Source organism: Cnephaeus nilssonii (assembly GCF_951640355.1).
Source record: "Cnephaeus nilssonii genome assembly, chromosome: 14".
NCBI lineage: Eukaryota > Metazoa > Chordata > Mammalia > Chiroptera > Vespertilionidae > Cnephaeus > Cnephaeus nilssonii.
Genome location: NC_137085.1, coordinates 63,483,588 through 63,507,626, shown reverse-complemented (window position 1 = coordinate 63,507,626; position 24,039 = coordinate 63,483,588).

Genomic DNA, 24,039 nt, shown 5'->3' with positions numbered 1-24,039 from the left:
CATAAGAGTCTGGTGAATGTAGTTTATCTCCTGGAACAAATCACTTCTAAAAAATATAAACATTTAAGTTTCTGGACATACATTTTTTTGGCCCTAACCTCAGACTTTTAGAGACTCATAAAAGTGTATAGTAATCAGGGTTAAATGCTCAATTCAGCTATATTCCTGGGACTTCCTTAACTTATAGCTGGGCATCTGGCTTCTTTAAGTCTTATTTTCAACTTCAATTACCATAAAAATGATACACACAATGATTTTTCTATTAATTTCACTGGCACTTGTGAATGAAATTGTCTTCGAATTCATCCATTTTGAATTATTTGTTGATTAGTATTGGCACCTTTAAAGGTAAGTCCTGAGTTGCTTTACTTTGCCAGTAGTTCGGTGAATTTTCAAAGGTCTTGGTTTCTTCACAAAGCCTAATATGTCCCCCAAATTTTAAGGTAAGAATTCTACTGAGGAACCCATTAAAAATGTATTAAGGAGAAATCAATGCAGTGTTTCCTGCCAGCAAGCATAATATATTTCCAATTCTCTCTTCTTTTTTCTTAAATCTCCTGTCTTTCCAGATTATTGCTTAAAAACGGTCTTTCTTTAAGGCATCACCAATTAAGTTAGATTGACCTACCTCAGCAGGCATCCTTATATTGACTTTTCTCTCTTAGCTGTAGATTTTTTTCCTGATCCTACTTCATTTGTTGATTTCTTTCCACATAGAGTCATTTGGTAACCTTTAGTCCTAAACATTCTATCCCTTTGTTGTCTTTTAAGAACTGTGAAATTGGGGATTGTTGTGCTTCTAGTATAATTCATGCCTGACTATTTCAGTCTTGGCTTTATTTTTAAATACTTCCTTCTCCTCCCTCCTCCCTGTTCTCATCACACTAGTCTAGTTTGTAGAAAGAGGCAGGGATAGGGGTCTGAACTGTGAATTTATGTGTAGAGAGAAATAGCTACAGATTTTGCACAATGCCTGATTCATTTTCTCTGTGGATACGCATCGTCTCTCCCCACCCCACCCCACCCCACCCCGAAAGGTGGAAAGTATGGGGAAGTCCCTGAGGGTAGCCTCACCCACATTCAGCTGTTAGGAAGACTCCACTTTTGTATAAACTACATTAAGTTCTCTCGAGTTGTCCCTCAGTAGACTTCTACTGCAGTCTCCATTGTGCAGCCAGAGTGGTCTTTTCTAAAACGCAACACTGGCCTGTAGTACGATGAAGATTCAAATCCTTTCTGACTCTTCTTTTTACCCAAAATGAAACTGAGACAGCAGACACGCTTTTCCACATCTGGCCTTTTCCTTTCTCTGGGTCCTCTGTTCAATGGAGCTTCTCTCAGGGCCGGCTCACTCAATATATTCAATCTCTAACAAGTTACCCATGTTTCCCAGTGGCCCTGTGTCCTTGCACCTGTCCCTTCTGAGTACAATTCCCTTCCCCCCGGAAAATTTATTAAATTTTTAAAGCATTGTTTTGTGTCACTTCCTCTGCTTAATGCTTTTCTGAATCTATAGCCACCATAGTCCTTGCTTTTTGCCCCCAATCAGCTCTTTAGAGACTTATCAGAACCCCCATAACTCTTCATTATGTTCATTTGCTTACATTCTATGTCTTCTTTATAAGTCCCTGAGCTCCTTGAACATGTACACAAATGATATTTTATCCAGAATGCATGACAGAATATCATTGAAGATAGACATTTTGTTCCAGGAATTTGTTAATGTCATCCTATAAGACAAATATCACTCCACCAATCCACATGCATGAATTTGGACTTTGTTTTTGAGCAATATAGAATTTTCCCATTCTTCAACAGTCTTTGTTCAATCCCCTCAGTGATCAAAGCATTCATTAGTATGATAATTAGCAAAGATTATGGATATGGTCAGACAGCAAAGTGGGTCCAAGTGGTCTAGGTGACCCAGAACCCAATAATAACCTTGTGTTCTCACCATGAAGAAGGTGATATAGTACACTCAACACACTAACATATATCATTCATGTACACACACACACACACACACACACACACACACACACGTGCTTTCTAGCCTCTGTGTTCAGATTTATCTATAAGCTCATATCAGAGTGCATTCAAGGCATAATATTTATCAAAGCAGAATTCCTAAATTTAGTTGTGTCAACTGGCATAGGGATATTTGCCTAGCAAACTCCAAATTAAAAAGTTTTAAATAGTCTGAGTCTATTTGGGGGTATGTGTCTAGATATATAAAGGACCAAAAATAATATGTTTTTCTTGGAACTTCCTTCCAGTAGTCAGAAATCATGGAAATTTGCCCAAAATAATCTTTTGTATTGCTCCAATCTCAGTTACATTCAAGCTTGACTGTAATCCTTTTTAAACCTGTTCTTATTTTCTTAGACATTATTGGAATAATAATGTGATATTCAGGAGCAAAGACAGTGTTGTTTTATAGATTTGGTAGTGTTCTTGCATATATTATATTATATCAATATTTATTTAATGACTAAATATGCGAACTATCTCATGACCACTTTCTGTTCCATACATATAGATGAACAGTATCATAGATACTTATGTCCATAAGTGTAATGTAGGCAGACACTGTGATAAAAACTTAACTGGAAGATAATTCGAAAAAGGGACAAAATAAGCTAAATAAGAACATATGTTTTTCTTTGCTATTTCAAATGTATTTTAAAATAGCAGGATTCCACAAGTATTATTGTTTATTCAGTATAAATCATATCCCTTAGCGGCTTATTAAATTATTTAGGCTTTCCTTCTATTCGTGGCATTTTACCCCCAAATGGGGTAATGTCAGAATATTCTTTTTTCTTTTCCTTATTTTGATTCTTATTAAATTTTATCTCAGGTGCAAATTAATTACTTGATTGCAAAAATAAATTTTCTAATTACTTAAAAATTTTAAATTTACTCTCAATATAAATTAATTGAGTAAATAAAGTTAGCTATTCCCATATTTTAAAGGTAATTTTTGCCAGTCCCCAAAATGAATATGCCTCTCTATTAGAAACTATCTGTGAAAGAATTCCCTGATTCAATATAAGCATAAATATGTAAATAAAATACATTATATAGTGTAAAGTGTCAGTTGTGGAAATAGACATTTCTGTAGGCATTTCAAATAAAAGGAGCTTAATACAGGGAATTAGTGCTCACAGAAAGAAGCTAATAATGGAAGGGTTGGGGGAAAGAGGCAGGGAAAAGACTGTTGGGTTTTAGGAAAATCAGAAGCTGTGGACATTCAAGGAAATGGCCACTGATGAACTCAGCTGACTGTAGCTCTGAAACGAAGATGTGAAACGAAGATGTGTGGTCTACCCACAGTTGCCAGGAAATAAAAAATGGCCTCTCTTCCAATTTCCAAATATCAGGCAAATGCCTCACTAGCAGAATCTAACCCAGAACCCTAATAGCCAGGGCTTATTACTCTTAATAGCCAAAGGGCCAGAAACACATGCATAAACTTTCCTCTGAGCAAGTTTGGAAAGTGTTGCTTAATAAAATACCATCTTTTACTTTTGTTTTTAATGTACAGATGTGGCGGTTATTTTTTCTTTTTATCGCTGCAGATTTTTTGACACTTCTGCCGTCGAGGTGGGTTGCATGTCCTCTCTTCCCCCTAAATCTTAAGGTTCTTTTGGCTGCTCTGATGACAGAGTATGGCTGAAGTGAAGACCTGAGACTTGTGGCGTTTGGACACAAAGACCATGGTACGTCTGCCTGGCTTTCTGGGAATGCTTCGTCTCAAGACTCTCCCTCCCAGAACCCAGCCATAACCTTGAGTGAAGCTGAAGAGACATTCCCAACCGAGACCAATTTGCAGTCACCCCAGCCTAGACATTAGAAATGCAGGTAAGCAAGAAACCTCCAGACATTTGTCCCCATTACAGCACTCACCCTCAGTGAATAGGAAGCCAGAGATATAGGAGCAGAGACAAGCCATCCCTGTAGTTGTAGGATTTCTGCATTTCTGACCCACAGCATTTGTAAGCATTATAAAATAGTCGAGTTACATTATTAAGTTTGGGCAAGGTTACTTGAATAATTTCTGAAAACATGAGAGATAGGAGACAATAATGAAGTGGATGGAGATTTAGAAACTATGGAATTCAACTTGAGCACGCAAATTTGAAAGTTGCCCCAACAGCTTAAAAGGCAAGGTTTATACACAAAGCTATGCAATTAGGCTGACGATCACCTGTCATAATCTGTAGTATTCGTCATCCTCCATGTATTTCTTTTCCAGTTATATAATCTTAAACCTGGGGCCTGGAACCTCAGAGAACCGATCTGGTAGGGCGCCGTCTTCTTTACCCATTCCCGTATGTCATCACCCAAATTACACAGACACGGTGCCATCTGGGTCTTTAACAAGTTACAGTTTTCAAAGATACTGCAAAATTTTACCACATTAATTAACTCTCATCCATACACTCCCAGAGGAAAATAAGGAACACAACTCCCAATTACTGAATCCATTTGCTAAGAAAACTAAGTTCCCTGTAAGGGGAGCCTATCACGTTTTTCTAAACCTTTCCCTTGAGTTTGGCAATTCACAGCCACAGAACATTCTTACGGATAAGTTTCTCTTCCGTTGCTTCCTCTCACTTTTTATCCAGATGTTCTCTTTGATTTTTATCGTTTTGTTCTTTTTCTGTGCTATCAAGAGTGACAGTTATCACAAGCTTTGAAATGGCATTGTATGTTATCCAGCACCTCAGGGATTAGATCTGCTCATTACTCTGTTCTGTGCTCATCACCACCCTTTCTCTACATGTTTGAGTGTCCAGTGTGCATAACTCAGTAGGTCGGTGCATGGCAAGTGAAACACGTACTGGAAGACATAGTTCCTTGCTGCTAGGTACTTACTTTCTGATGGAGAAACCGTATATATAAAACAGCATGGACTGAAAAAAAATGGCAAACACCAGTAAAGGAAAACAAATGTACTGCAATTTTGAAACAGTAAGAATAGTTTCATCGCTTGACCAGGCTTGACTGCGGGAGTCAGCGGAACTTCCTTGGCTTCCATAACTGGTCCAAGAGGTCAGAGCGTGAGTTCCTCATCTCTTTCTCCCCACTTTACTGAGCAACCGATGCATGCCAAGTAATGTGCATTTTTATCTAACAGACACAGTGCTTTGGTTGCTACTTGCAATGCTGGGCAATGATGCAACAGATCAAACCAAGGCAACGGATTTGCGGGTTTGTTCAAGGGGCGAGAGGAGGGGTGGTCCAAAGGTGACCAATTTCGGAGAGGCCGTGCCACAGTTATAGGTGATCAATCCATGAAAAGCAGAATTCTGTCGTCTTTTATACACTGGCCACCCACCGTGTAATAGAAATTGTGCTAAACCTGGAGATAAAGGATGGTTAAGTCATAGGCTCTGCTTTGAAGGGCGTATTGTCACAGGAGTCTACATAATGCCAAGTGGGCGCACAAAGAATAGAGACGTCTAGCCCCCGAGGGAAGCTCAGTAAGTAAGGCAGGGATGCAAGGTGTCCAATGACCAAGTGACTGGGCTATAGATTAGGGAACAGTTCGATTCCCCGAAAGCAAACAATCTAAAACCCTATGGGTGGATGTCTAAGACATTATGTTTAATCGAATAGAAAGACATAAATTAATGTTAAATAATTCCATTATAAAAAGTTCAAAACCAGGCAAAACTAAGCTCTGGTGAAAGAAATCAGAGCAGCAGTTGCTTCTTCAGAGCACTGACTGGAAGGAAGCACAGAGGACTTTTCTAGGGTGATGAAATATTCTACATCTGGTTTGAGTGTTGGTTACGAGACAGGATGCGTTTTTCAAAACTCATTAACTTGTGAACTCAAGATCTTCCCAGGCTTTTAACTCCTCTATGCGTGGCTTCTCAGCACCTCAGCCACGGCCACTTATACATCAGCAAAGTCCTCACAGGTCAGGACAACAGTGAATCTCTGCTTCATCCCAGAGCACTTCCCTGCTCTACAGTAACTGGACCCCTCAAGTCCTGAAGGACATGATAGCTTAGCAGTAACTTCCAACAATTCATTTTGTACTACTTTTTATCAGGTTTATTTTACTGCTTCTATTTTTGTATTATCAAGATACAAGCTAGCCCACTCCACCCAGAAATGGAGGTCTAAAATAGATTTTTAAGAAACAGTTGTGCCAACTGTGGAGCCATATGGAAAAAGGGAAAACGAAATCTGCCCTGCACACCATACACCTGTACGAGTATCAAGGGCCTCAGAATAAGAAACTGCGTAGTAGGAAAAACATGGATGGACTCCTTGATAAGCCTGGGGTAGATAAAAGTTTCCTCTGATTTAAAATCTAGAAGTAATACAGGGTCAACCTGATAAATCTGACTACATAAAAATTAAAAGCAAAAATTTTGCATTATAAAACATATTCAGAGGATATCAGTTAATAAGCATGTACAAATTAATGATAACTAAAAAAATAATAAATGAGCTTTCTCTCCATGCTGCTAGTGCTCCCACAAACATGGTGAATGTTCCCAAAACCTGCTGGACTTGCTACAACGAGTATAGCAAGCACCAAGCCCACAGGTGACACTGCAGAAGCAAGGCAAGGGCTCTCTCTATGTGCAGGGACAGCGAGTGGCATTGTGACAGGAAGCAGAGTGGGTATGGTGCACAGACTAAGCCAGTTTCCCGGGAAAAGGCTAAAACTACCAAGAAGATTGTGCTGAGGCTTGAATCTGCTGAGCCCAACTAAAAAAATCTAAAAGAAGTCTGGTTATTAAGAGATGCAGACAGAGTGAACTGGGAGAAGGAGAGAAAGGGCCAAGTGATCCAGTGCTAAGCTTCGTCTTTTGTTTTAATACAAAGAAATAAGATAGTGAGGGTATGTCCACTTAAAATTTAAATAAATAAGTTGAGAATATGTTTATATAACTTACAGAGTTTTGAAATTCCTGATATTTAAAGCACTCATAACTGAGAAGAAGTGATCAAGTATCCAGTACAAAAATTGGCAAGAGATCTGGAGATCACAGAAAAAGAAATAAGGATGCTTATGCTTGCGCGCGCGCGCGTGTGTGTGTGTGTGTGTGTGTGTGTGTGTGTGTGTAAATAATCACTTCTCATTCATAATTAGGGAAATGGAGATATTACACTATACTCTGTAGACTGGATGTCAGTACTAAAATTAGTATTTATATTTTAAAACAACTACAGGATGTTGTAGGACAAAGTGAATAAAGGATTGCGTCAATGTCAGTGAGAACAAAAATTTTCAGTTTGAAAGAAGTCCAAGAATTTAAGTAAAAAGCCCTCTATCTTCAAATTGAATAAGAAATATTAATGCAAAGTGATTTACTCTCTTTTGTTTTAAAACTGCATATTGACTAGTTCTGTCTACTACAACAACCTGGAAGCAGTGGCAAGTCAGGAGCAATGAGCAACCTTTGAACCCAAATTGTGATCTCCAATTCCCATTCCCCACTAAAAGGAAGGAGTTCTTTGGGAAAACGTTGAAACCAACCCAAGTCCACCATAGATCATACCCATTTGACCTAGTGGATAAGTGGCAATTTTTCTTTACACAATAATTATTCTAACAATTGCACGAGGAATGAAGAATTAGACACTCATGGATTTGTAAGTTATAATGAAAAACATTTTCTGACTATTGCCATAAAAGTACACAAAAACTATAAGAAGAAAAGCTGAAGTGATCAGTAATCATTCAGCATTACCAAACATTAGAAAGTGGATATTATATGCCTCCAGATGTATTTGAAGTACAGAGTCTCATCTATGAGGTTTAAAAAAATTAATGTGATCTAATCATGCCTTTATACAGTATCTAAGTCAATTCTGCAATAATGTAGAGCATTTAGGAGCAAGTAAAATTATGCCATAAAAAGAAAATCCATCATATACAAGACAACTGGCCAATTTTGTCAACAAGTCAATGGCGCATGAGGAAAATGAAAGGAAAGACTATTCTAGACTAATATTCAGGAAGATGCTTAAGAAACATAGCAACCATGTGCAATGAGGAGACTTTACATGAGAAAATCAACTCTAAAAACTATTTTTGATATGATGGAAAGAAATTCTAATATGCATGGGATATTATAAGTTACTAGAGGCCTGGTGCATGGATTGGTGTGCTTGTGGGGTGCCTCGGCCTGGCTTGCAGGGATTGGGCCAAAACTGGCTCTCCAACATCCCCTGAGGGGTCTTGGATTGTGAGAGAGTGCAGGACAGGCCAGGGACCCCACCAGTGCACAATTCGGGCTGGGTAGGGACCGCAGGAGGGCTCTGGGGCATGCCCAGTCCCCATTGGGCTGATCAGGAGTCCCGATTGGGGCTGATCAGGGCCGGCTGGCCGGGGGAGGGACCATGGGAAGTTGGCCGGCCAGGGAGGGACTACAGAAGGGCTCCAGGGCGTGTCCGGCCCATCTCGCTCAGTCCCAATCGGCTGGACCCTAGCTGCAAGCTAAACCTACAGGTCAGAGCGTCTACCCCCCTTGTGGTCAGTGCACGTCATAGCGAACGGTCGAACAAATGGTCGGACACTTATCATATTAGGCTTTTATTACATAGGATTAGGGAATTACTGCTAATTTTGTTAGGTCTATTAATGGTATTTTGGTTATGTGAGAAAATGTTTTAAAAGTAAATATATACAGAAGTGAATTAAAATTACATGATGCATTTATTGTCAGTGTTAAATATTGTCTTTGTCTCATGACACCATTTTTAATAAATTGGAAGTTTAAAATGTTTCAAATTATGTGTCATTGACTGTTATATGTAAAATATTTTATGACTTTTTTTATCTATACTGACTCAATTTCTAACTAATCTTCAGGGGGGGGGGGTTTCATAGTTTTAATTAGTTTACAGGAGGCAGGAAACAGGTTTCCAAGGAACTCTTGTTAAGATGTGAGGCATCATCATTTTATATGTCATATTCCCATTAAACAATTCATCTCCAATAACTCTGACTTTTATCCGTGAATCACTGTATAATGGTGAAACCTTCCTCCACCTAAGCAAAGGGGCAGAGGAGTATGCCATCTTTAAACCAATAAAAATAGACCATTTTCAATGGATGGGATCAGAACTCTGGGATCAATGGAACAGTCCCCAAGGATGGTCAAATGTGATTCTCTCCAGATGGCTGCACAGGGTGACACTGCATAAAGCATCATTTCTCTGCTAAGCCGCACAGCATCTCTGGTGCTTCAGACATATTGTTTATCTCATCAAGAGGAGCAGGTTCTAAGGTAAGAACTGAACGAGTGCCACTGCGGAGTGGAGGAAACGGAGCAGATGGCCCATCTCGGATGGTCTGCCTTCCCTTGATGAGAGCCTGTTCCAGTCCCGAGCAGACCAATTGCCAATGAACAGAGGTCTTGGTGGAGGGATCCGCACTGGCCTGTGACACCGATTCAGCTTATCCACTTTCTCAGACTCTGCCCACTATCCAGTTCCATCACTGACCACTTCTCCAGAAATGAAGAAGCCCCTTATGACCAGGTCTGCGAGCTATTCCACTAATACTTACACCTGAACTTCGCACCCCAGTTCCAGGCTACATTTTGTTCTCCTACCCTTTCTAGCTTAATCACTAACAAGGAAGTGTTTCCAGGTTTTGTAAAAGTTGTTGGGACTTCCTTCTGCCACAAAATGGACTTTATTAACCACTCTTTCTAAATACCTTTTTGGATTTTGACATTTTAGCTGAATAAAATAATTTTTTAATATTAAGTGATAGAACTGAGATTTTTTAAAAATCATCACCCTAGGATATGTTTTTATTGATTTTAGAGAGAGAGAAAGGAGAGAGAAAGAAACATTGATGTGACAGAGAAACATCAATCGGTTCTTCCCATATGAGCCCCGACTGGGGATTGAAAACACAACTCAGGTTTGTGCCCTGATGGGGAATCAAACCCACAACCTTTTGGTGTGTGGGATGATGCTCCAACCACCTGAGCCACTCAGCCAGGGCGTCAATAAAATCTATTTAAGTTTTCACCAAAAAAAAAAAAAAAAAGCCATAAAAGATATAATTAGCAGGCATATTTTAACTTGCAAAGTTCAGGTTCCTGAGGTCTAGTGTTGTTTAATGAAAACAATTATGAGTTTGAAGACCATTAAGATCAAATGTCTAGTACCAAGAACCAACCAAGCATGAGGCCTGCCGGCCACGAGTTTGACATGCTTGGCTACACTGAAGGAGAAGGAAGTTTCCTGTTCATAAGAGGAACCTCTGACCAGGTTAGTCAGCTCAGGATAGTTAATAATCAGCCTGAGCAGCGAAGCAAGTTTTGAGCTACATAGCAAAGCAATGGGCCCCAAATTTGCCACACTGAGAGAAAGGCCTGAAGGAAATAGCAAACCAGAAGACAGCACAGGCATGAACACAAAGCAGGAAACGAGTGAGGAAATGCCTTCAGAATTCATCCGCTCTAGAAAGAATCTCACCAAAAGGAAGTTTTGGCCCAGTGTTTCTTTTAAACTTAGGTATGCTTTTTCTCAGTTAAAGTTTGGGCACATTCCTAGCACACCCCAAAGTTGTTAGATAATAAACCCTCTGGAAACAGATTCCATGTCAGTGTTGTTCACCAGTCTATCTCTAATGCCTATCACAGTGCTTTATCTCTAGTAGGTACTCAATGAATTTCCTTAAAAGAATGCCTGGCACATTGTAGGAATTAAATAATTATTTTTCACTTGGTAAATGAATGTTGACCAATATGCCAGGTATGATGACTCAGTTGGAACACAGTTTGGTGGTTTTTGTCGTTGTGCTTTCTGTGTTGAATTCAGAAGAAACAGGAGGTCTTCTCTTTAGAATTCAGAACATTGTAACCCAGGCATGGAAATCATTTCAACTTATAGTTGAGCGCTTGAATTGTTAGAAATTTCAGGGGAATCAAAGATTTTTTTCTTATAAAGGAAATGAAAATCTTCTGATTCTGCATATAAATTTTTTTGACTTTGTATTAAGAATTAGGTCATTAGCCGAAACCAGTTTGGCTCAGTGGATAGAGCGTCGGTCTGCGGACTGAATGGTCCCAGGTTTGATTCTGGTCAAGGGCATGTACATTGGTTGCGGGCATATCCCCAGTGGGGGATATGTGCAGGAGGCAGCTGGTCGATGTTTCTCTCTCATCGATGTTTCTAGCTCTCTATCCCTCTCCCTTCCTCTCTGTAAAAAAAAAATCAATAAAATATATTTTAAAAAAAAGAATTAGGTCGTTAACTTTCTTTCTCCTGTATTTCAAAACAGCTTTCAAAATGATCCTCCTGCCTCCAGGCTTGCTTCCTTGCACTGCATTCTCCACACGCCTCCATTGTAACCTGGATAAAACTTAGATTTGATCAGGTCACTAATTCTTTTTAAAATATATATATTTTATTGATTTTTTACTGATAGGAAGGGAGAGGGATAGAGAGTTAGAAACATCGATGGGGGAGAAACATCGATCAGCTGCCTCCTGCACATCTCCTACTGGGGATGTGCCCACAACCAAGGTACATGCCCTTGACCAGAATCGAACCTGGGACCCTACAGTCGCAGGCTAATTCTCTATTCATAGAGCCAAACTGATTAGGGCAGGCCACTAATTCTTGTGTTCTAAAATCCCCCTGGTTCATACTTTATGCTTTCGCATGGCAGCAAATGTTCTTCATCTTCTTTTATCCCAGCCCCATCCAGGTCAGGCCTCTGTACCTACAAATCTCATTCATTAGCCATGCTCCTGTCGTACTGCAGGTCTCACCAATCCTGATCCTTCCATACCTTTCCTCTCACTCTGTTTTCTGTCTTCTATGCTCCTTTCTTTATTTTTTTTCCTGGCAGTCTCCAACTCCTCTGTCAAAATCCACCTTCTCTGTAAAGTCTTTGTTGTTTACTCATCCAGATAGAATTAATCAAAATTTTGTGTCCCTATACCTTAATGTAGAGTGAACAGATGGAAGTAAATGTATTGGAGCAAGAACGATCTCATTTCTATCCTGGTTCCTCTGCTCACTGTGACCTTGGGCAAAGCACTTAATGCAGTGGTTCTCAACCTTTCTAATGCCGTGACCCTTTAATACAGTTCCTCATGTTGTGGTGAACCCCAACCATAAAATTATTTTCGTTGCTACTTCATAACTGTAATTTTGCTACTGTTAATGAATCATAATGTAAATATCTGTGTTTCCCAATGGTCTTAGGTGACCCTGCTAGCGGTTCTCAAACTGTGGGTCACAACCATCGGAAAACACAGATATTTACATTACGATTCATAACAGTAGCAAAATTACAGTTATGAAGTAGTAACGAAAATAATTTTACGATTGGGGGTCACCACAACATGAGGAACTGTATTAAAGGGTCGCGGCATTAGAAAGGTTTTGAACCACTGACTTACTGTCTTTGAGCCTCATATTTCTCATCTCTAAAGTGGGTACAATGTCAATATAGCAGCATTGTTGTAATGATTGTAATCATGCGTACAAAATGCTTAGAATAGGTCTTGGCTACACAGTAAACACGGAAAGGACGGAATTTTATTATTATCTCCCCATTTATTATAAACTGATTGGTATTATAGATAACTGCATGCCTGCCTAACCACTAGATTTTGAGTCATTAAAGGCAGGTCTACAATGTTCATATTTTTACCCACGGTGCCTAGGCACAGTACTTGACTCATAGATGGTGCCTGCTTACTGCTTGTTGAGTCAAGTCCATTTGCACTTGATACAATGATTTCCTGGGCTTTGCTGGTAGAATATACCACTATATTATAACTGTTGAGTCATGTATAAAATCATGTATATACTTTAAATCACATTATACTTTAACAATATAAATATACATGGTACTAAAATGATCGTCTTTTTAGCTTTGCACATAATAATCTCCGAAAAAGCAGCAGGAGAGGAAATATCCCTTTCACCCAAAAGTATGAAAATAATATATAAATTCACCTCTAACCTATATTTCTAACAACATGGCTACTGAAGATAGCTTGGGGTGAAATTGCATTGAAACTCCTGGATGATTGTATTCACTCAGTTCAATTGCTATGTAAGTACCTGCGTTGGGAAAGCAGGGCAGAACAAGACAACACAAAGAGCTTTCTTCCTAGTTCAATTAAATAAACAATGGCATGCGCCCTGTTGAAATAACAACTAAACAAAAGCATGAACTGCACCTAAGATATCTGAATCGGAGGAGTGTGTGTAATGCAATTGTGTAAGTCTGGCCTCCAGTCCCCAGGGGAAGTTCTCCTACTCTGCCACCAGTGTCATCATGCTATTGTGACTACCTGGCTACAACTCTTCCATGGTGGCACATTTCTGGCCTGTAGTGTACAGTCTAAACTTTAGCCTGGCACAAAAGAACTTGGGAGTGGAGGGAACACTCCTATTTTTCCAGCCTTGTCTCCCTTACCTTGTTCGCACCTCCCAGCCACATGAAAAATGTTCTCCTTGGACTTCTGGCATCAACTCCCAACATTTCAAAAGCTTAGAAGTCACCATTCCTGCCCTTATAAGAATTAGAAACTGGAAAGACTGAAAATTACTTTTCTTGGACCCATCAGAGAACTGAGGTGGCAGGGCAAGCTGTAATGCTCAAAGTGGGAGTAAATAGGCTCATCCAGAGAAACACAGCCAAGAAATGAAACTGCTATTTCAAATAATTGTCTATGTTGAAAATCCCAAAGAATCTACAAAAGTAGAGGGTTAGAATGATCCATGTTGAAATGGATAAGAGTTGGCACATTAGTATGAGCTCATGCTTAGCTCAATATTGATACAGATGGTTTCATATAAAAATACTTACAAATAACATCAAAATTACAACTAAACTACAGAATAACCATCATTCAGAACTGCCCAAAATCTGGCTGAATGGAAGTCCTATGACTAAGGAGTTAAAGAAAAAGCCACATCAAAATTGGCAGGAGGGGTGGAAATGTGGAACTGGCTGGTCCTATACCCACATGTGGAAGATAAAACCTGGGAGGAATATATTGGCTGGAGAGGTGCCCCCTGAGGAATGAGGGGTCCCAGTCCCACAATAGGCCACAGTCCCAGGCTTTCAGAGCCAGGAAGAGAAGTCCCCATAACTTCTGGCTGTAAAAACCAGTGGGGGTGGGAGGATTGAGGCTGAGGGAGACAAGAGGACTGTTGGAGTCCCAGACAGTTCCTCTTAAAGGGCCCATGCATATAGATTTACTCAGACTCACTCAATATGAGCTCTGGCACTGGGACAGCAGCATTAAAAGCACCAGAGACATATTAAAAGAAACGGAATTTTCCAGTATCAGGATGAGAACTAGTGTGTGTGTGTGTGGGGGGGGGGGTGGGGGGGTGGGAGGGTTGCTTTCTCTCAGATAGAAGTGCTGGTAGAGGTCCTTTGATGAGCTCTGCCCTCACAGAGCTGGCAGGTAGGTGCTAATCTGAGACTCCATCAACTTGGCTCACACTATTTTCCTTGCTCTAGTGATTCCCTGAGACCCCACCCCACTCCACCAAACTTTCTGGCCCAACCAAGCTGTTTTCAGTTGCTTTTCCCCTAGGAATGGCCTGTTTAGGCACATGCTTCAGACTTTCCAAAAATCTCTCAAACAAGTAGCATCTATCCTCAGTGTGCCCTGTACCTTTCACTAGGTGGCCCCAGGCTTGGCACTTGCAGCAGATGGCCTTGGTTCTCATTTTGGCCTTGCCTGGGCATTTCTAAGCACATCACAAATAGCAGCTCTCTGCAGACCACTTTATAGCTTGTGCCAGGTGGCTCCGAGCAGAACATAGGCAGTGGCTGACTTTGGCCTGCTCCTCCAGGAGGCCCCCAGAACCAGTGCACCCAGTGGAGAGCTTTAGATCACACTGAAGCACCATCACCCAACAATCTCCACAAGCGACACACTCAAGGGGTGGACTGAACAGGCACCAGAGCCCCCCTAAAGTAAGTCCTGTTCTGTGGTGTGGGCCCCTGTGCAGCTGATCCTCCATGGTATTTAGAGGTTGGTGGTCACAGCCAGTCCTTGCAGTTGATGGGCCTAGGGTAAATCCCTCCCATTAATGTGCCAATAGTAATCAAGGCTCAACTCTAATAGGAGGGTGTACACAGCCCACACAGAGTGAGACTTGAATGAATGGGGAGGTTGTGCTACTGGACCCTACAATACACCTACTATATTAGGCCACTCTACTAAGCCTGGGAGATGTACAAGCTCTAACTAATTCATAGAAACAAACACAGGGAGGCTGCCAAAATGAGGAGACAAAGAAACATGTCCCAAATGAAAGAACCGAACAAAACTCAAGAAAAAGAGCTAAACAAAATGAAGACAATCCACTAGCTACAGAGTTCAAAACACTGGTTAAGGATGATCAATGAACCAAGTGAGAACTTCAAAAGCATAAAAAAAGGACCAGTCAGAAATGAAGGATACACTAACTGAAATGAAGAATAATTTACAGTGAATAACAGTAGGATAGATGAAGCTGAGAATAAAATCAATGATTTGGAAGACAAAGAAGAAAAAAACACCCAATCAGAACAATAAAAAGATAAAAGAATTAAAAAAAATGAGGACAGTGTAAGGAACCTCTGGGAAAACTTCAAGGGTATCAACCTTTGCATCGTCGGGGTGCCAGAAGGAGACGAGAAAGAACAAAACATTGAAAACCTATTTGATAAAATAATGACAGAAAACTTCACTAACCTGGTGAAGGGAACAGACACATGAGTCCAAGAAGCACAGAGAGTCCCACACAAGATGAACCCAAATCAAGAACTGGGTGCTGGATGTGCTGGTTGCTACTAGGAAGTCATTGCTTAAAGGGTTTCTGAGCTGACAGAGACAAGACACATCATAATTAAAATGCAAAAGGTTAAAGATGATGAGAAAATCTTAAAAGCAGCAATAAAAAAGCAGTAGTTACCTAAAAGAGAGCTCCCATAAGACTATCAGCTGATTTCTCAACAGAAACTTTGCAGGCCAGAAGGCATTGACAAGAAATATTCAAAGTAATTAAAATCAAAGACATATAACCAGGATTATTCTAACCAGCAAAGCTTTAATTTATAATCAAAGGACAGATCAAGAGAAAAAGCTAAAGGATATATATTGGTAATATATCCACCAAACCAGCGATATATGAAACGTTAACAGTTCAGAAGAAGAAGAAAAAGAAGAAAAAGATCACAAAGCTGAACAATAGAATGACAATAAATACATATCTATCAACAATTGAAAAATAAACCAACAAGTAGAACAGAAGCAGACTCAGATACAGAGAACATTTTGATGTTTGCCAGATGGGAAGGAGGTAGGGGTTTGAAAAATGTGAAGGGATTAAGAAGTACAAATTGGTTGCTACAGAATAGTCACAGGGATGTAAAGTACTGCATAGGGAATACAGTCAATACTATTCTAATAACTATGAATGGTGTAAGATGAGTATGAGATTTATCAGGATGATCACTTAATAAGTTATATAATATCTAATCACTGGGGTATACACCTGAAACTAATATAATAATGTATGTCAACTGTAATTGAAAAATAAAAATGATTAAATAAAAATATGTACATCTATACTGATTAGTTTACACATATATATTTCCTTTCTCTGTCAGCTCAGAAACTCTTTAGCATATACAAGATGAGTCTGGAGCATTTTCTAGTGCCAGAAAGAAAGGAAGTAGAGAAAAAAATCCCCAAAAACGTAACGAAAGGAATAAATCAAAGGGACAAGGAGATACCTGAACAAGCTCCCAATGGCCATAGATGAATCAACTTAATCAACAAAATAAAGAAGTATTGGATTATAGCCCAAAGTATAAAATAAATATCCAAGGATATGCAAATATATATTTCTTCTAAGTTATATATATATTAGAGGCCTGGTGCATGAAATTCATATGTAGGTAGGGACCTTAGGCCTGGCCAGCGATGAGGGCTGATCGGGACCTTCCAGCTGCTGGCTGGCGCCTCCCTTTGTTCCTTGCTGTGCCCTGGTGACCACTGCACATCATAGTGAATGATCGAACTCCTGGTCTCCTGGTTAAACTCCCAAGGGGGACACTTTGCATGTTAGCCATACACACACACACACACACACACACACACACACACACACACACACACACACACACTAGAGGCCCATTGCACGATATTCGTGCAAGAATAGGCCTTCCTTCCCCTGGTTTCACTCCCGGCCGCCTGGGAGCCGGCAAGTCCCCGCTCTCAGGCCACCTGGGAGCCGCCAAGTCCCTGCTCCCTGGCCACCCGGGAGCCGCCAAGTCCTCTCTCCCAGCCGGAGCACCACTCCTGTAGCTCCCTCAGACCCCCTCCCTCCCCCTCATAGCAGGCGTCCCGCCCCAGCGGGTTGCTCCGTGCCTGCATATGCAAATTAATCTGCTATCTTTGTCGGTTTAATTTGCATACTCACTCTTGATTGGCTATGGGCATAGTGGAGGTATGGTCAATTTACATGTTTGTCTATTATTAGGTAAGATTAGAGGCCCGGTGCATAAAATTTGTGCATGGGGGGGGGGTGTCCCTCAGCCTGGCCTGCACCCTCGCCAATCCAGGACCCCTCAGGGAATGTCCAACTGCCAGTTTAGGCCCGATCCCACCTAAACTGGCAGTCGGACATCTCTCTTGCAATCTGGGACTGCTGGCTCCTAACCGCTCACCCGCCTGCCTGCCTGATCACCCCTAACTGCTCTCCCCTGATGGCCTAATCGCCCCTAACCACCTCTGCCTCGGCCCCCACCACTGTGGCTTTGTCCGGAAGGATGTCCGGAAGACATCCGGTCTAATTAGCATATTACCCTTTTATTAGTATAGATGTGTGTGTGTGTATATATATATATATATATATATATATATATATATATATATATATAATTGTTGAATGAAAAAAATATATATATAATTCTATATCCTATATAATCAAAGCCTAATATGCTAAGTGTCTGGTCATCTGGTCAGCCATTCAACCAATCAAAGCATAACATGCTAATGATATGCTAAGGCTTCTCAACTGCTCATTATGATGTGCACTCACCATCAGGGGGCAGATGCTCCAACTGGTAGGTTAGCTGCTGCTGGGGTCTGGCCAATTGGGACTGAGCGAGATGGGCCAGATACTCCCTGGAGCCTTCCCTGGCTGGCCAACCTCCTGCGTCCCTCCCTAGCCCCAATCGTATACCAGTGTGGTCCCTTGGCCTGGCCTGCACCCTCTTGCAATCTGGGACCCCTCGGGGGATGTCGGAGAGCTTGTTTTGGCCTGATCCCGCAGGCCAGGCCGAGGGACCCCGCTGGTGCACGAATTCATGCACAGGGCTTCTAGTGTATATATAAATATATATATATATATATATATATATATATATATACACACACACACATTTCTCTATATATAATTAATTAATAAATAAATGGGAATAATAGACAAATCACTCATTCAAAAGAATTTTAAATTATTTGTGTAGCTACTGAATCCTCAAGGAAGTGGAGTATTAACTCCCCACTACTTGAGTAGGGCTGAGAACTTTCTTCCAAAGAATAGTCTAAAAGGAAGGAAAAGAGAAAAATTACTGTGGAGAAACCTGACAAATATTGCCTAAGCCAGGTAAATCAGGTTAATCGCAACAGTATTAGACATACTGGTAATATATCTGTCAAAAGAAATATGAAAGACAAATTCCAAATGAGGAACATCCAACAAATTATCTGACTAGTACTCCTCAAAACTTTCAAGGTAATCAAAAACAAGGAAGCATGCCATCACAGCCAAAGGGAGCCTAAGGAGCCATTCTGACTAAGGGCAATGTGGTATCCTGGATTGGATTCCAGGACAGAATAAAGACATTAGGTAGAAATTACGGAAATCGGGATCAAGTATTGACGTTAGTTAATGATATATCAATATTGTTTCATTAATCTTGGCAATTTTACCATACTAATGTAAGACATTAATAGTAAGGGAATCTGGGTGTGGTGTATATAGGAAAATTCTGTACTATTTTTCACAATTTTTCTGTAAATCTAAAATAAAAAGCTTATTTTGAAATATTTTTTAAATTGTCACCTTTATCCTAACATACCATGCTTTCCTCATCTCTCCTCAACACCATAAACATCTTAAGATGTTTTCTTGGCCAGGCAGAAGCCTGCTTCTCTATTAGGCAAAAACTAAGACACTGCTTCTTCTAAAAAGTCGTCTTCAACCTCTCCACTCAGTGTTTCTTGTTTCTCCTTCTCTGATATCATGACAGTTATCTCATTACATTGTAATCATTTGCTTACCTCTTCCCACAATAAGTTGAGCTCTCTGTGGCCCCCTCATGTCTTGGTATTCTAATACTATGCTAACAAAAGGCTGAACACAATGGAGGCACTCAACTAATGTTTGTTGTCCAAATGAAAGATCACGTTAGTAATGTTTTTGAATTTTTAAAGCAAGTTCACATGCATTATGTTTTATGATCACCCCAACCACCTTTTGTGTTTAAGGCCACTATTTTTGCATTTAAAATGAGTAAATTGACACTCAGAGCGTGGAAAAGACTTGTCCTAGTTTACAAAACTTGTAAGTGCTGGAAAAGGCATTTGTCTCAGTTCTAATGATGGAGGATCTACTTTTCCTCCAATGTAGAGACAACCTCAGGTTCTTTATCTGGGTTTAAATCCTGGCTCTGTTCACTGCTCTCTCTCTGATCTTGGTCAAGAAATCTAGGTGCATTTCAAAAACCCTTATATTTTAATGGAAGTTAATGATAGTATTTACCTCATAGTTTTGTAGAGATTAATGATACAATGCTTATAAAATAACTGACACTCGGTAAGAGCTCAATAAATTGCAACCATTTTTATTATTGTTTTTACTAATATTACTAATAGTGTAACTATTTTAAAATCAACCAGCTTCATACAAATGCAAAAAGAAAAAAAGTAAAGTTTACATTCTACTTGCTCTATTTGTGCCAAAACAAAGACATTTTTAAAAAAGTTTCCCTTCCCTTTAAAATACAAGTCCAATGGCAAGGAACCAGTCCTCTGTTTGAGATGGCCATTTGCACTGCATGAACTCTAAGTTACTTTCTGTACATTTGCTTCCATTTTCTTTATTTCCTTTGCAGTCCCCCAAGTAATGTAGCATACAATATCAGAGGTTCAATCAAAGTTGGCTGACTGAGGCTTTCAAACTTCCAATACAATCACTTTCATTTTGCCAACTTCTATTCAGTTTGTGATATATGGGCATACAGAGTGTTTTCTATTCCGAGTTTTCTCATTTGAGTCATCATTTGCAAATAGATAAAACAACCTATAAACTGATATCGGCATCAAAACAGAGCCATCCATCTGGAGGAATAGATGGCCTTTGGAGGCAAAAAGACACTAGCCCATTAGGAAGGGCACAGACCACAAGCAAGGGAGCATGAACAATAGCCTTTACAAAATCAGGGTTTCTCAGTTCATTCCACATAGTCTATCCATCCTAAGACACTTTGTGTGTGATGAATGGCTAATGCAATCACACTCTCACTCTCCTTTGGTAATGCCATCTTGCAACAATAGACTAAACCTGAGCCCTGCCAACCCCCAAATATGCAAGGCCAGTCTGCCTCATTCCAGATTTGTGGCTTGTCTCCACAAAGTAATAGTGACTCTCTTGTCTGTACCAATTGCGGGCTGCAGATGGGTAGCCTAATGCTGTAATGTTGGACTAAATTCTCCACAGATGAACTGGAAAATTTCCTCACTCATTCAGAAATCTGCCAGCCAGCTGTCTGGTCTCCAGGACTCCCTTACTTGCCCAGATCACCAGTGAACAGACGGTGTTCACCACAATGATTAGGCAGTGTTTTCAGTTCAAACCCTTTTCTCCTATCGATGGATTTAATCCATTCTTCTTCAAAGACTCTGAAAAAAAAAATGGTCATTGGAAATGTCATAGCCAGAAGGATCCTTCAAGAAGACAACTAAGAGTATTGTCCAAACGAGTAAGGATAAAAAGTGTCCCTCTATGAGCTGTTCATTGGCCATGACCCCACTCCATGCCTGACCGTTCTTCCAAGATGCTCAGTGGAGGACACCCTTTTGTGCCAATAAAGATGGGGAATTGGGAAGCAGATGCCAGCTCACTAGGTGACTGACTGTCACCATCAATAAAGGACACAACATAATTTCAGAACTCCATAAGCCAAGACACATTTAAATAGAACAGGAAACAAGTCACAAATGAACTATAAAGAAGAAAGGAGGGGAAAAAAATCTATTTCATTTGCATTTATAAAATACGAGAAGATTGCTAAGTCCCAAAATGTCTTTTTTGCCTTCACGTATTTAAGTAAATAAAGAGAAGTTAAAAAGACCATCTGTGTGGTGGCTTTTAGGGGAAGGTGGTGTTTGTTTTGATTTTTTTGTTTGGTGGAGTTTGTTCCCTCTTTAGCATTTGATCTGGGTACAATCAATTCCAAAACACGATGAGTGTCCATTCACAGGGCTTTTGTCTATGGAGTGGGGAGTTTGAAAAATCCAAAAGTTCTTTTTGAATATGTTTCTCTCAAGGCTCTTCCTTGTCAATCACTAGTCTAAGTGATTCACTCACAGAGACCTTCCCAATGAACACGAGCTTTGGAGTTGAATAGATCTAGGTTGAAAAGCTGGCTCTGTCATTCACTGTGTGCAAAAATTTAGAAACCTATTTAATTTTTCATAGCCTCAATTTCCTCCTCTTCCAGAGCTATGTCGAGGTCTCTATGCATGCTGTTGAGCCATGTGTTAATACCTCCCCGATGACTCCCCGCTATGAACTGTATAGAGTCCACCAGACCTGCTAAATCTGGCCCCTGCCTTCCTTTTCAGCTCTATCTCATGATGCTCTTCTGCTGACACACTGTGTTGAGGGACTCTGGCCTACTTTCAGTTCCTTAAATATACCAGGGAGCGTGCCTGCTCAAGGCCTTCTCACGTCCTGTCTTTCCTACCCGATTCACCTTACTCCTTGCTCTTTCATAGCTAGTTCCTTCTCATCCTTCAGATACCCCTTAAACATGACTTCCGCAAAGCCTACTCAGACCACTTTATCAGGTACGTCCTCCTGTCATGGTATCTGTCGGTTTCTTTATAGCTTGTTTCACAGTGTGCCTTTATGCATTTATGTTTCTTATTACCTTTTTCCTTCATGGCGGTGGAGGGTAAGTCTGACTGGCCAGTTCTTTCCTCACAACTCCATTGCTTTGACTAATTAGTGACACCCTTTCTTAGTGACACTACCCAGACTGCCTAGGCAGTTTAATCCAGTCTGTATATATTCACCTGGTACTTTCCTTCAGCAACTCTCAAAACACTTAATTACATGGTCATTCTCTGTCTTTCTTAATACACTTACATGAAGACAGAGTTCAAGTCTGTTTTGTGCTATGTGTATGCTGCTCAATATATTGCCTGACACCTAGAAGATGCTCAATAAATGTTAACTCCTATCTGTCCCTGCAATACATTAATGGTAAATGTCACAAACACTGTAATTTCCCCCATAGTTTTCATGTTGCTGCACCCTTTACATTGGGAGTGAATACCTGCGGTCTCTTCATTTTTTCTTTCCTTACTCCATTATTCTCATCCACTTTGGAACTATGTGTGAAATCCTAGAATTACTGATTCAAATATATTCCTGAGGTATTATATTAAACAAAGTGTAAAGACAGGGCACAGCATAATGTATAGAATGTCAGGTGACAATGCCTGCCAGATTTGCTTTGGTGGTTGAGGCTGGGTGAGCAATGACTTGTAAGTAAGAGCCAAAGAGTTTGTGGGTAGCTCCCAACGATAACATTCTTAACTTTACTGTTACATCTTGTCTTCTTTGGCATTTAGATTTCCTCCTTTCCCTTCCCCCACCTCTCCACAGCAGCTGAGTTTTCCTTTTCACTAGCTGTGTCTTCTAGCAGTGGATATTTTTCCCAAACACCAAACCCAAGACAGGCACACTGGTTTGCCCTTCTCTATTGGGAATCCTCTACTCAGAAAAATCCCCAACTGGTAAAACTCATACCTAAGGGAAGAGTTGTGACCAAATCCAAGGGCCTCTCGTGTTCAAGGTCATTGTCATTCTAAAACTCTGAGCTCTGCAATTAAATGATAAAGCCCTATATTTTAAAATCATTTTACTATAATAATGAATAAGGGTATGCACCCACATTTAGAGTTTTCTCCAAATAAATTTATTTTCCTATTTAGTCCAAAGCAAAATTAAATTAGTTTAAAGTCGGGAAAAACATAAGAAATGATAGAAATGCTATCTAGAGAACAGCAGCAGTCTTTTAATGGCAAAAAGCTAGTTACCTAAACAGCAGAATTTGAAGATGTCAGGATAATAGACCAAATTTACTGAGATGAAGCTGAACCTTGAAATGTTTCAGCTTTCTCAGAAGCATAAAAACTTTTAGGTTTTGGTAACCTTTCCACATATAGCTCTCTAAGAATGAACAGTGTGTGAGTGGCCAGGTAACAACGTTCACTGCTAACCATGACAAAGAAAGCGCCCCGAGAGGTCAGCTGTAGACCCTGCTGATACGGGACAGGTACAGGCATTCACTGCTGACTATAGTGACTGGCAAATATAGCTCTTTGAACTAGAGGTAGTATTCATGTAACAAAGACTTAGACAACATTGTCAAGCTAATTTACTGCTTACTTGTCTAAGAGGTTTATGCTTTCCCTTCCCTCCTGTCCTCTATGTCTGTCACTTCCACATGGCAAACAGCCCTGCTCTTCAGGTCAAAGAGTTTAGATTTTAATCCTGACAGCGTGATATTGGGCAAGATGCTTCAATTCCTGGAATCTTAACTCCTCTTCATAAAACTAGGGTTAGTCGCCGCCTCATGATATTGTGGATTAGGCAAGGTAAGGCATACAAAGTTCTTGGCATTAAAGCCTGGCACGTATTCAGTGCTCAGTAACCATCTTACCATCTCCACCCTTCATTGTAGGAAAGTAGAAAATGTGCATGTCTTATTAGCTTATG